Raw genomic sequence first — 13,033 nt, forward strand, 5'->3', positions numbered from 1 at the left:
TTGAAGGGCTGTCAGAGACCAGAGTAACTACACGTGTTCTTTGTTGGTAAGGAGTGCCAAACACGGGTAAAAGCAATGGGGAAGCAAATACAGATTTAATGTAACAAAAAACTTTGCCACTCCTTTGGAATGGTTCTCCTGAGAATCCCTTGTTTTCTAGTCTTCCTGGGGGTCATTAAAAAGGGGTTAGTGGTGCTGTGGTAGGAATTCAAACATGACAAGGTTCCAAGCAATAAGCCAAAGACCTTTTAACTGTCAGTGATGTAGAGATAGACTTTGTGGCAAAGGTGATAGCAAGGAACCAGTTTGGAGAAATTCTGGGTTTAAAGCAACTGTGATGATTCAACCCCAAAGATTGATGCACTTTTAAGAGAAAAAGATGATGTCTTAATGTCAACAATAACATACATTTTAAAGCATTTACGCAGAACTTAGCAAATGAAAAGGAAAGCTTTAGTTAGCATATATAGGTAAATATTGGAGATTGTTTATTGGTGCGTTATAATTATACCTAATAGTGGGATTCATTATGCCAGATTCATATATGCACATCACATAATTTGATCAATTACATTGTCTCATTCCCTGGTAGCTTCCCATTCTCTTCCCCTAGTGTTAGAGATTTTTAACCTGTCCAGATATTTGATATCATATTTAAAAAAGAAAAAAGACAGGTAGGTCAAAAGCCAAAAGTAGTATTTGTGGAATTAAAACATATATACATATATGAATCACAGCTAAATATTCTTTAAATATAGATTCTTAAAATGTATTATGTGCCCAAACTTGATCATTAGCCAAGAGTTGCATAAGAAAACTTGAAATTAAAAAAACAAGGATTTTCTTTTTAACAAGAAAATCATGAACTATAGGGAAGAACCTATCCGGACATTAATTATAAAGAACACAATGATTTAAAATCTAGTAGGACTTCATTATCTTAAGATAGAACCAATCAGAAATACTCTGTATTTCTAGAAATTACGTTTTCTACCCTTGGTTCAAAGTTTAAAATCTCAAAACTATTGTACAATTTGGAGAACTTTGAAAATGCTTTGTTATCAGAAAAAATGAGTGGCTAGCCTCTGCTATATACATTTTTATTTTATTTTTCTTATATTGAATATACTCTTATCATGTTACAACCTGAAGAACCCTGATTAGATTTAGTACTGGCTAGAGTACTTGAAAATATCTGCTGCTTCAATTATGATGTTCCAGTACACAGAGATGACATTTTATCCCAAATAATCAATATGGAACATTTTTAAATTTTACTTTCCATTAATTCAGTAATGCACCCTTTCAACAGATAAGGCATATTCACAACATTCACTGTACAGGTTTCAAAGAATGAGATGTGGGACAAAACTACCAAAAAACTGGAGTCTTTTTATCTTTTCTCAGCTGACATTTTAGACTTGTTAATCTGCCTGTCAACCTGAGTTGCAGCCTTTTCAGGAGATAATGCTCAGTTGCTGTTATACCCTTAGCAAATCAACTCCAATTTATGAGACTATATTGTAACCCTAAAAGGTCACCTTATTACAGTTGACCTTCCGTATCTATGGGTTTCATATCAAATGGTGGACTGAAACATATTTGAGAAAAAAATTGCTTTGAACATGTACAACTATTTTCTTGTGATTATTTTCTGAACACAGCATTTACTTAGTAGTAATCTAGTGATGATTTTATAGTACACCAGAGGCTATATATAGATTATATGCAATAACTACACCATTTTATAGAAAGAACCTGAGCATCTGTGGTTTTGGGTATCTGCAGGGGTCCTGGAACCAATCCTATGCAAGAAATGAAAAAAGAAAGGCAAAGATGAACACAACTGAGGATCAAAGTGACATTATTGGGTTAATCCTATGAATGACATTGTCCCTTTAAACTAAAGACTCTGTCAGGCAATATTGGGAAACAGAGGTAAGTTATTTGCCATTCTAGCAATCCTCTGCTATAGAACTCTAAAAATGAACAAACCCCTTACTCTGTAGGAAACACACGGGCTTGGTAGGAAAGGGAATTGTGCACCATGTTACCAGAACATAGACTTTAAATGAAGTCGCAGGAAGGATGAATGAACTTATAATGTTATAACTTCAGAGACTGTCTGGAGGAATATAAATTATATGAAGAAAACTTGTACCATTTCCTCCAAGAATGGTGATTTTAGTCTATGCCAAGTAATTTGTATTCTCATTTAAGAAGTAAAAATTCCTCTACACAATCCAATAAAAGAGGATCATTTTCTTGACTCTTAAGAATATAATGTTTCTTCCTCCAAAGCCTTCTATCAACATAGTCTACAAATCCCTTTGGATATTTTTACATGGAATCAAGCATTTTCAAAATATCTTTGAGTATTATTTGTTATGCTATCAAACTATCACATTTACAAATGTCTTCTATTATTTCTGGGGGTCAGTCTGTATTTCAGTGTATTTTTTTCTTGGTAATTTTCTTATTAAATTCATATACTTCTAAGAGGCTTTGCCATATGGCACTATTGCTTGAGTTTTGAAAGAGTGGTACTTGCAGGCAGTTTTTTTTTTTTTTTTTTTTTTTTGCAGGCAGTTTTTAAATCTCTTTTTGAGAAAGGAATGCTTCATTCTGGATGGGTTTGGCATTCCTTGGGAATTCATATTACAACTCCATGGTATATTTTTCAGGAAGGGCCACATTCCAGTGCATTAGTGATAACTGCTGACTGAAACTGGGCACACTGTATGTAACAACTTAGATTCTTTATTCATAAAATGAGGGAAGGATAAAAAAGAAAAATGGTATTCAAAATTACAATTGAGGGGGGATGACTCAGTGGCAAAGCATGTACTTTGTGTTACAAAATAAAACGCTACTTACAGTACTTTAAACATTAAGTATTTTCAACCTACATTAATTCTAAGATAGGAAAATATATCATATATCAAATATAAAACATGCTAGTTTATTAAAAGTAAAAATACAGTTTTTTTCTATGGCATATATAATAATTATTATTATCATAAGCATAATTTAAATTTTATGACACTACTGTGTTTTCTCTTGCCTGTTTTGGGGTTCATACAACTCTTTTAAAACCTACTAGAGAATTCAAAGATTAAACACATTAAATCAGAAGATCTAGGAATTGTGCCAATTTCCCTATCTATATATAAATACACCCTATTTTACTTTTGTATTTTCCATTTTTTACTGGTACATTATAGTTGCACATAATGGTATGATTTGTTTTTACATATTCATACATACACACAATGTAACAATATAACTTATCCAATACCATTCCACATTATTTCCCCTTTCCCTGTCCTCCTCCCACCCCCTGATCCCTATTCTCTACTCTACTGATCTCCCTTCAATTTTCATGCCACCTCCCCTATCTTTCTTTCCTTTTTCCTCTCTAGCTTCCACATGAGAGAAAACATATGACCCTTGACCTTCTGAGTTATTATTTTGCTTAACAAAATGTTTTCAAGTTCCATCTATTTTCCTGCAAATGACATGATTTCATTTTTCTTTATAGCTGAATATAACACCATTGTGTATATATACCACATTTTATTTATCCATTCATCCATTGATGGACACAGGCTGGTTCCATACATACATGGTGCATACATAGGTATGCACATATCACCACAGTAAGATTTTAATTCTTTTTTTTTTTTTTTTTTTTTTTTTGCAGTACTGGGGATCGAACTCAGGGTCTTGTTCTTGCAAGGCAAGCACTCTACCAGCTAAGCTATCTCCCCAGCCCTGATTTTAATTCTTTAGGATAAATTCCCAGGAGTGGGATAGCTGGAGATACCCTATTTTATTGTTCATTACATCTTATATTTTTAAAAATAATCATAATATCCAATATAAAGCAATAACATATCAATACAAAGTAAAACAAAATCATGCTTGCATGAAGTTTTGTTTTTTAATTATGTGTGTTCAATCTATATTTTAAGGCATTAAATACAAACAAGGGATGATATATTTCTCCTCTAACCACTAATATGCAATTATAAAGGGCAAATCTTTAAAAAAATTCAATAACCTAACACTTATCAGAAGTAGCCAGACAGGCACCCAAAACCTACCTCCTGGTGGCAAGGAGATTCTCAAGTTTCAGAAACCCCAAGTACTCAACTGAATCTCCTTCTTTTCTACCTAGACCAGTGATTTGGTTTACTTTGGCCTCCAGTAGACATTTGGCAATGTCTTGGGATATTTTTGATTGTCATACTTTGGTGGGGAGAGGACTACTGGCATCTAGTGGGTTGAGACCAGGGATGCTGCTAAATATCCTACAATGTACAGAACAGCCCCCACAAAGAACTGTTGAACACCAATGTCAATAGTGCTTGAAGTTGAGCAACCCTCACTTGGAGGAATCTAGACTAGATGTTGGAAAACATTTGAGATTTATGCCCCAAGACCCCACAAATGTCTGTTTGTATATCCATGCATCTACATCGATATTGACAATGGAGATAGATCATGTTCCCATTTAATTATGCAAATGTAAAGGCAGAGGGATATGTTGAAGGAAAGAAAAATTTATAGTGTCTTGGCAATTTTTACTAAATGCACCTACTATTCCCCAAAGTGAGTGTGTGTGTGTGTGAGTGAGGGTCTGGCATATATTGAGCAAGTATCAATTCTCTGTTCAAATATAATTGAAAGTCAATCTAATTTTTAAATATATCTTGTACAACATAGTTCTATTTTGCTCTCACTGTAACAGCCAGCCAGGGTTCAACCAAAGACCCAACAATTCCAAGTATTTTGTAATTCAGTCATGTACCAAGACAGATTCATTTGGATGTGGGAGTTTTACCTGGAAGATATTGAACACACCTACACTGGATTATTAAGAATCTTCTTTACCTTTTAATATCCAATACAAATGCAATATCACTACATATTATCAGAATAGCTAAAGTAAAAATAGGGACACCACCAAATGCCAGGGAGGATATAGAGAAATCGGATCACTGATTCATTACTGGTGAGAATGTAAAATGGTTCAGTCACTGTGGAATCCAGTTTGGCAGTTTGTTACAAAACCAAATATGCACTTACCACAAGACTCAGAAACTGCACTCCTGGGCATTTATCCCAGAGAAATAGAAACTTGTGGTTACACAAAATCTTATACACAAATGCTCATAGAAATTTTATTTGTAATAGTTCCCAAATGGAAGCAACAGCAACCCAAATGTCCTTCAACAAGGTGAATGGTTAAACTGTGGTATATCCATACCATGAAATTCTATTCAGCAATAAAAAGGAAAAAGCATGACTGATACAGGCAACAACTTGGATGAACCTTCAGAGAATTGTACTGAGTGAAATAAATATCAACCTCATTTACATAATATTCTTGAAACAATAAAATTATAGAGATGGAGGGTTGCAGGTGTAGGTCAGTGATAGAGTATGTACTTAGAATGCAGAAGGCTGTCTTTGATCCCCAGAACCACTCCCTGCCAAAATTATACAGGTAGAAAACAAATTTCTTGTTGCCAGAGACTGTCCCTTACGTTTTTCTTTTGTGCAGCTTCCTAATGATGTGTAATTACTTCAAAATAAAAAAAAATAATAATGAAAAGTAGCTGAGCGTGGTGGCGCACATCTGTAATTCCTGAGGCTCAGGAGGCTGAGGCAGGAGAATTGCAGGTGTGAAGCCAACCTCAGCAACTTACTGAGACTGTAAGCAACCTAGTGAGACCCTATCTCAAAATTTTAAAAAATAGAAAGGGCTACAAATGTGACTCAGTGATTAAGCACCCTTGACCCTTGGGTTCAATCCCTGGTAGAAAAAAAAAATTAAAATTTAAAACTGTTTTTGTAACCAGCAGAGACCTGGGAAACAAGAACACCAAATGGTTTCATTCATAGTTGTAGTACTGGTTAGTGTTACATTCTTAATGCTTAATGGTGGCAATCCCTGGCAACATGCCTTCTAAAATGCATTCTTTTTAAATTCTACCTTCTGTAGTTACTGCTGTTTGCTTATTACTCCTTTTTTTTTTTTTTTTTTTTTTTTTTTTTTTTTTTGGCAGTGCTCGGGATTGAATCCAGGGTCTTGTGCTTGCAAGGAAAGCACTCTACCAACTGAGCTATATCCCCAGCCCTGCTTTTTACTTTTTAAAGAAACAAATATATAAACATGAATATAAATGCAATTTCATTTGAGTATAGTTTTAAATATAAAATATGTAATATTATAAACATTTTAACTATTACAAGAAGAAACTAGATGAAGAAACAATGCTTTCTTAGATTATAACACGAAAATTAAGGATTAAGTGACCAGGTCCATTAATGACATTTGGTGTTTGAGGAACATTTGTATTGCAAGGGTATATTTTCAGCAACAAATTACAATTATCTCCCTTTACGTACATATATGCACATGTGCATTTACACACATAAATACACATACACACATGTATACATATGGCTAAAGAAATAATTTTGGATCACTACAACCATTTAATATATTATCCTATTGTGTATACATTCATGTATATATACATGCCTCTGTATGGGTGTTATATGTAAGATAGAAACGTCTATAAAACTCCAAATTCTCTGAACCCTTTTAAGTTTATCTCCAGAAAACATGAAGGCAACTTAACATTTATGAACTGCCTGATATGTAACCAATAAGTCTATTAAGTGATTTATGTCCTTTTTAAACATGTAATCATTTAGCAACTACATAAGCCCTGTGAGTTGTTTCAGTTTTGAAAGTATAGAAACTTGAAAGGTTTAAGGAATCAACTCAAGACCAAAAAGCTAAGAGGTGACCCATTAGGGCATTATGGATTCATTGGCATACCCCAATTACAGCACTCTGTCATGAATACCTTAAACTTAAGAAGCAGAATTGGAACCAAGGTCTCTTGGATCTTCTCCTGCCCTCTGTGTCACTCCCTTTCCCTCTTGCAGGGTGTGTGTCTGTCTGTATGGGGCATTCTCTGAATTTCCACTGTTACCAGAGACACTTTATATGAATTAATAAGACAGCCTTTGTTCTCCATGCATTTCCTCCCCTCTCTCTCTCCAGCTGTCTCCAACTCCCCTCAGAAGCTCCAAGCACCTATTCCTTTCTGTAATTCAAAATACTATTCAAATAGGGCACAATGATGAATGTCTGTTATCCCAACCACCTGGGAGACCATCAACTTAGCAAGACCCTATCTCAACATAAAGAATAAAAAAAATACTTGGGATGTAGCTCAGTGGTAAAACCCCCATGGGTTCAGTCCCCATCACCAAAATAACAAATAAATAAGTAAATAAATAAATCTATTTCGGCTTCAACTATTTAGCCTTCTTTAAGTCTCATATTTTGTGAGGCTCCTGTGCATGTGCACACATCACAAATTTGTATACCTTTTCTCCTGTTAATCTGTCTCCTTAATCTGTCAGTTTATTTCATAGAATCAAATGTTAAACCTTCAAAGGGTGAAAGGAAAATTTCCTTCACCCCTACTGGTCTCTAAAGCTTGTAAATCTACTGCCGGGAGCAATTTTCTTGTAAAATAAGTCATTTCACCATTATAATAACATGAAGCACCATTGTACTAAATCTGGCATCATATTTTTATCTTTTTCTTCTTTTTTTTTTTAAAAAAAAGATGTAATTCAGTGACTTGGGAGGCTGAGGTAGGAGTATGGCAAGCTCAGGATCAGACTGGGCAACTTAGCAAGACCCTGTCTCAAATAAAAAATAAAAAGGGCCAGATGCAGTAGGGCATGCCTGTAATCCCAGCAACTCGGGAGTTGAGGCAGGAAGATTACAAGTTCAAAGCCAGCCAGCCTCAGCAACTTAGTAAGACCCAAAGCAACTTAGCAAGAACCTGTGTCAAATTTTTTAAAAAGGGCTGGTGATGTGGCTCAGTGGTTAAAAGTCCTTGGGTTCAATTCCTGGTATCAAAGGAAAAAAAAAACAAAGGATTGGGGATGTAGCTCAGTGATAGAAAGTTCCTGGATTCAATAGCCGGTACTTAAAAAAAAAAGTGTGAAGCCCTGGATTCAGTACCCAGAACTGCAAGGGGAAAAGAAAGAAAGATGTCTTTGTTCAAATGAAATCTAATCCAGAAGTCCAAGATTTTGGAAGAGCAGAAATGAGCTATTCTTATTGGAATGGCAGAGAACTAGAGGATGGCATTTGCTACCGCATCTCTTCCCTTTTCTTGTGTCTGGGTAACAATCTTTCCCTATTGCCCCAAGAACCTATGCAGCTTTTGAAGCTTTAAGGATCAAAGGTCAAAGACACTTCATTCAACTACTATTGGAAAAAAAAAACCTCTACGAATCCCTTGCATTCCTGCACATTGTGTGAACAGAGGCACTGGCTGCTTTTGTTCCAAATTACCATTTCAAGGACTTTTGTATACTGAGTAGTCTTGGAAAATGGAGATGGTGTGTCCCTGCAGTCCAACAGGCAGGCATGGTTACTCCCTATTACAAATGATCCAAGTTCCCTCAGTTCTGGATTTCATTCCTGTGAGGCAAACCCACCACCTGTACAGCTTCCATCCCAGCTGCTCTATGTTGCCCTTGTAAGAGACCAGAATATACCATCCCAGATATGCCTCTGCAAACATCCAGAAACAATGGCAGGAAAAGTTGTTACTGGAGAAGTATAATTAAGTCTCAGACCCTTCATAACTCTTGACAACTATCACTCTAAAACTTATTTAACACACACTTAAATACATATTTACAGGGGCTAGTCTAAGAAAGACAAATACTAACTCATGACAACCCTATGATATAGGAGCCATGCTTATTATTCCCATTTTACAGGAGTTGTAAATCTTCATGACAACCCTATGATATAGGAGCCATGCTTATTATTCCCATTTTACAGGAGGTAACTACAATCACACAGATTAAATACTTGGATCATAACCATAAAATGATAAGTAATTGTGAATATTTCTAAGCACTAAATTATTTTCTTTATTAAAAGAATAAATGCACACTGAAAACTCAGAGTCATGTAAATGTTCTTTAGTTGGCCTTGATCATGAAGTCCTAGTCTATAAGAGAGTTGAAACAGAATGATCCCAATGTGCAAAAATATTAAAATCACTTTTAAATCATGCAGCCTGATACATGGTACCTGAGAGAAAAAGTAGAGACTTTTTGCCTTAAAGACTCTATATTTCTTGAAGAACAGTAATTAAAGTGGAACTTCTCACTTCCTTAAAAAATGACCACAATTTCAACAAATTGAGTACTAACAACATAAACACCTCTTGAAATTAGACTCTCCAGAAGCAAGTTTTCAACACTTTGGAGGTTATATGTACTTTATAAAGTTGAACCCCTTAACTTTTGTTGGTTAGAGAATGAAGGAAGGAGATCATGGAATAGAAAGAAAGGACTAGAAATCAAGTCTCTCAAATATTGGCTGTGAACTACCTTAACTTCCATTCATGTAACCTACAATACTAAAAGACTTACTTGTGAAAAGTCAAACACACACACACACACACACGTCTGGTGAATGATTATAAAGTTAGGCTAAGAAATGATTATCAAGAACAACCCTAAACAATGGACATTGCGCAATAAACACAATGACCCTTTCCAGCATGCAAAGATGCACAACATCCCTCGGAACAGAATTGTAAAAGACACAGAAATATCTTCTTTCAAGCATCTGAGAGTAAAGGTGTACATGCTGGCTATTGTACTCCATTGGTGAGATTCTAGGGAAGCATTCTCATACATACTGATTAGACAATTTTACCTATTATCAAAATTGGAAACCCTATTCACCCTTTGGCTCAGCATTCCACTTCCAGGATATATAAAACAGACATGCTTGCCCTGAACACAGTGATGAGTATGAGGCTTCTCCATGCTCATCTTTTTAATGTCTAAAGACTGGACACCACCTGTGTCCACACTATTATGAAAAGATCTCCAGGTTATATCAGAAGTAGGAAAAAATTAGGGTGCAAAATAGCATGTACAGCCGGGCTCAGTGGTGCATGCCTGTAATCCCAGCAGCTCCGGAGGCTAAGGCAGGAGGATCTCCATTTCAAAGCCAGCCTTAGCAAAGTGAGGCACTAAGCAACTTAGTGAGACCCTAACTCTAAATAAAATACAAAATAGGACTGGTGATGTGGTTCAATGGTCTATGCCCCTGAGTTCAACCTCTGGTACCAAAAAAAAAAAAAAAATAGCATGTACAGAAGGTGGATATTTAAGTAAGATGAGGAAAATATATTTGCATTTGCCATCACCAAGCAGAAAAACTGCTGTGGAAATGAATGTCACCATAGGAGACACATAGTATTCAATATCTCACAGCTTCTGGCAGGTCAGGAGTGACAATATTTATGTACCAATTAGGGATTCAAGAAATTCTATAAAGAAGTTTTTCTAAAGCATGTAGTATTCAAATTAGCATAAAGATCAGACATGGAATACAATATTCTGAATTGCAACTTCAAGCAACGTTTAGAGTTCCCTGAGATCACACAATCAGGACTTGTGCTGATCCCAATTACTTTCATACTGTTTCTTTAAATTATCCAAAGCCAATCAGCAATTTACCTGGCTAAAATTTAGTGGGTCTGATTGTGCTTTGAAGGGGACACTTATGTATTCCGTATTCAGACAGAGGATTTGCAAAGGAGCCAACAACAAAGGAATTTTTAACCTTCAAAGTCTTAATTAGAAAACAAAAGCAAATGGTAGATGTTTGCAGAGGAACCACAAATACATATTCTTGAGGGCTTTTGCCTAATTAGATTTGTTAAAAAGCAATGCCAAAACATGTGTACCAAAAAAATTCAAGATCTTTTGGTAGCAAATTATACTTGTAAATTTGGTGTAAGTTGATCACTAGAAGAACTCACACTCTTTGAAGATTAGAATTCATAAATGTATGAAAGAATTAAATGGTTCTTTCCCCTAGTGATATAAAGTATTAAATGGCAGGAAAAAATATGTTCAAGATCAACTGAGGAAACAATTCATTTTGAAAAGTATTCAGTAAAAATGTTAAATAGGAAAAATATGTTAACAAGCAAAGCAGAAACACAAAGCAAAAGGGCAAATTTAAGGGTGCGGTGCTGGGAAATGTCCCCTCAATCTCATTGTTTTATTTTTTCGTCATTCAACTCAGGCAGTCGTAGGCACAGTAATCTATTCCATACCCATAAGACAAAGAAAGGAAGCCTCATTCTGAACAGCAGAAAATTGGATGGCCTCTTGGAGCCTTCAAGAGGGCAGTGGCTCCTGATCAAGGAGAAACTAATGCCTTTGAAGACACATCTTAGATTGTTTTGTTAATACATAAAATCCTCTCTCTTTATCATGCAGAAGTCTTATTTCAAAAGAAAAATGCAAGTCAATGAGGATTAGTTTGGCTCCTCCAAGGTCAGCACTGGATATACAAAACTAATAATATGACACTGAAATAAACAAGAATGTGAAATTGCTCATCCGCAGGGATGATGTAACTAATACTGACATAATTTCCAAGCAGAAAAGCAAAACTAGGTCAAAGCACGTTGGCCTAACATAATAAGCATTTTTGCTTCCAGATTTTTACCATGTAGGCTGTGTCTGCAGGCATTAATGTCTTCTGTTATCAATGTTCGGGGCTGTCACAAATAATTCATGTCTTATCACTCTTTGTTAGTTAAACCAAAACAATGTAGTTTACATGTGAACTATTCAATTCTGACAGCTGAAATGTTAGAAAGGGGAGAAATATTCAGAAAGTGTCACCTTCAGACTAAGAAGCATTAAGCAATAAATATTCATTAATAGCCTACTATCGTGTTTAATAGTCTGCTATCTACTCAGAAAATCACACCCCTCTCAATTAATTATTATGATTTTTTTCCTTCATTCACTCAGAGCCACATAAAGGGCAGAACAATTTCCTTAGAAATTCATTTTAAGCATTGACCACTGAAAAGAATCTCAACTAAATCACACACCAAATAGCAAATTTTTCTCTTCCACTTTCCCCATTATTTATTGACCAAAAGAACTCACTTTTTTCTACCTTCTATTTGTCTGATTTCCCTTTCCTGCACTATTCCCCAAAGCACAGCTGACTGTGCTAGTAAAAACTGATTTTTCTTATACCCTAAACATTTCTTCTGGATAAAAATAATCCTCCCAGTTTTTACTGTCAAACATTTTCATACTTATCTGAAATCAGGGCAGAGAATATGTATACAAAAGTAGCATAAAACCCAAATATAAGACTATTTGACTACTTGGATTTTTTCAGATAGTATCTTCTAAAGGTGATAAGGGTGATTCGGTTCTTCACTTATTAGAAACCATCAACCCAAACCAGGCACAGCAGTGCACACTTTTAATTCCAGCTACTATGGAGGTTGAGGCAGAAGGATCACAAGTTCAAGGCCAATCTGAGCAACTTAGTGAGACCATGTCTCAAAATAAAATAAAAAGAACTGGCATGTAGCTTGCCTGGCATGTAGCTTGCCTAACGTGTAAGTCCCTGAGTTCAAGCGCCAGTACTGAAAAGAAATCCAATTATCTTAGAATCTATTAACATATTAAATTATAGATTATTACCTGCAAATTTCCAAATCATACTTTACTAGAACATATGTGATATGGTCACAAAAAGGAAATGTGATGGGGAGTCTAAGTCTTAAGTACTAGGTATAAACTCACTTGCTTTCTTATGAGGGGTAAAGTGTTCCTTGTGCTAAATGTCAACCTACAAATGTTAAACTTTTAACTAGTAATTTTGCCTGAATTCCTAATGCACTTCCTATAGGAGATTCAATTTCATGTAAACATGTAAATTTCTATTATTTGGTGGTGTTTTCTATCTATACATTGCTTTACCTAGCCATTCATCTGGCTATTGCTAACTCATCTGGACATTCAATGATTTCCATTTGTCTACAAATAACCCCCTTCCTCCTGTTTGAGGAAGATGGCTTCAAAATACATATGAACAAAGCAACGCTTTAAAATTTGACATATGACATATAAG

At 35.3% G+C, this 13,033-nt stretch overlaps 1 protein-coding gene across 2 annotated transcripts in view; it reads right to left on the minus strand.

Moving 5' to 3' along the window:
* Mid1 (midline 1) overlaps window positions 1-13,033 on the minus strand; it is a 358,166-nt gene that overhangs the window by 145,889 nt on the left and 199,244 nt on the right. The window lies entirely within an intron of this gene.

This window comes from Sciurus carolinensis, chromosome X, assembly GCF_902686445.1.
Source record: "Sciurus carolinensis chromosome X, mSciCar1.2, whole genome shotgun sequence".
Classification (NCBI taxonomy): domain Eukaryota; kingdom Metazoa; phylum Chordata; class Mammalia; order Rodentia; family Sciuridae; genus Sciurus; species Sciurus carolinensis.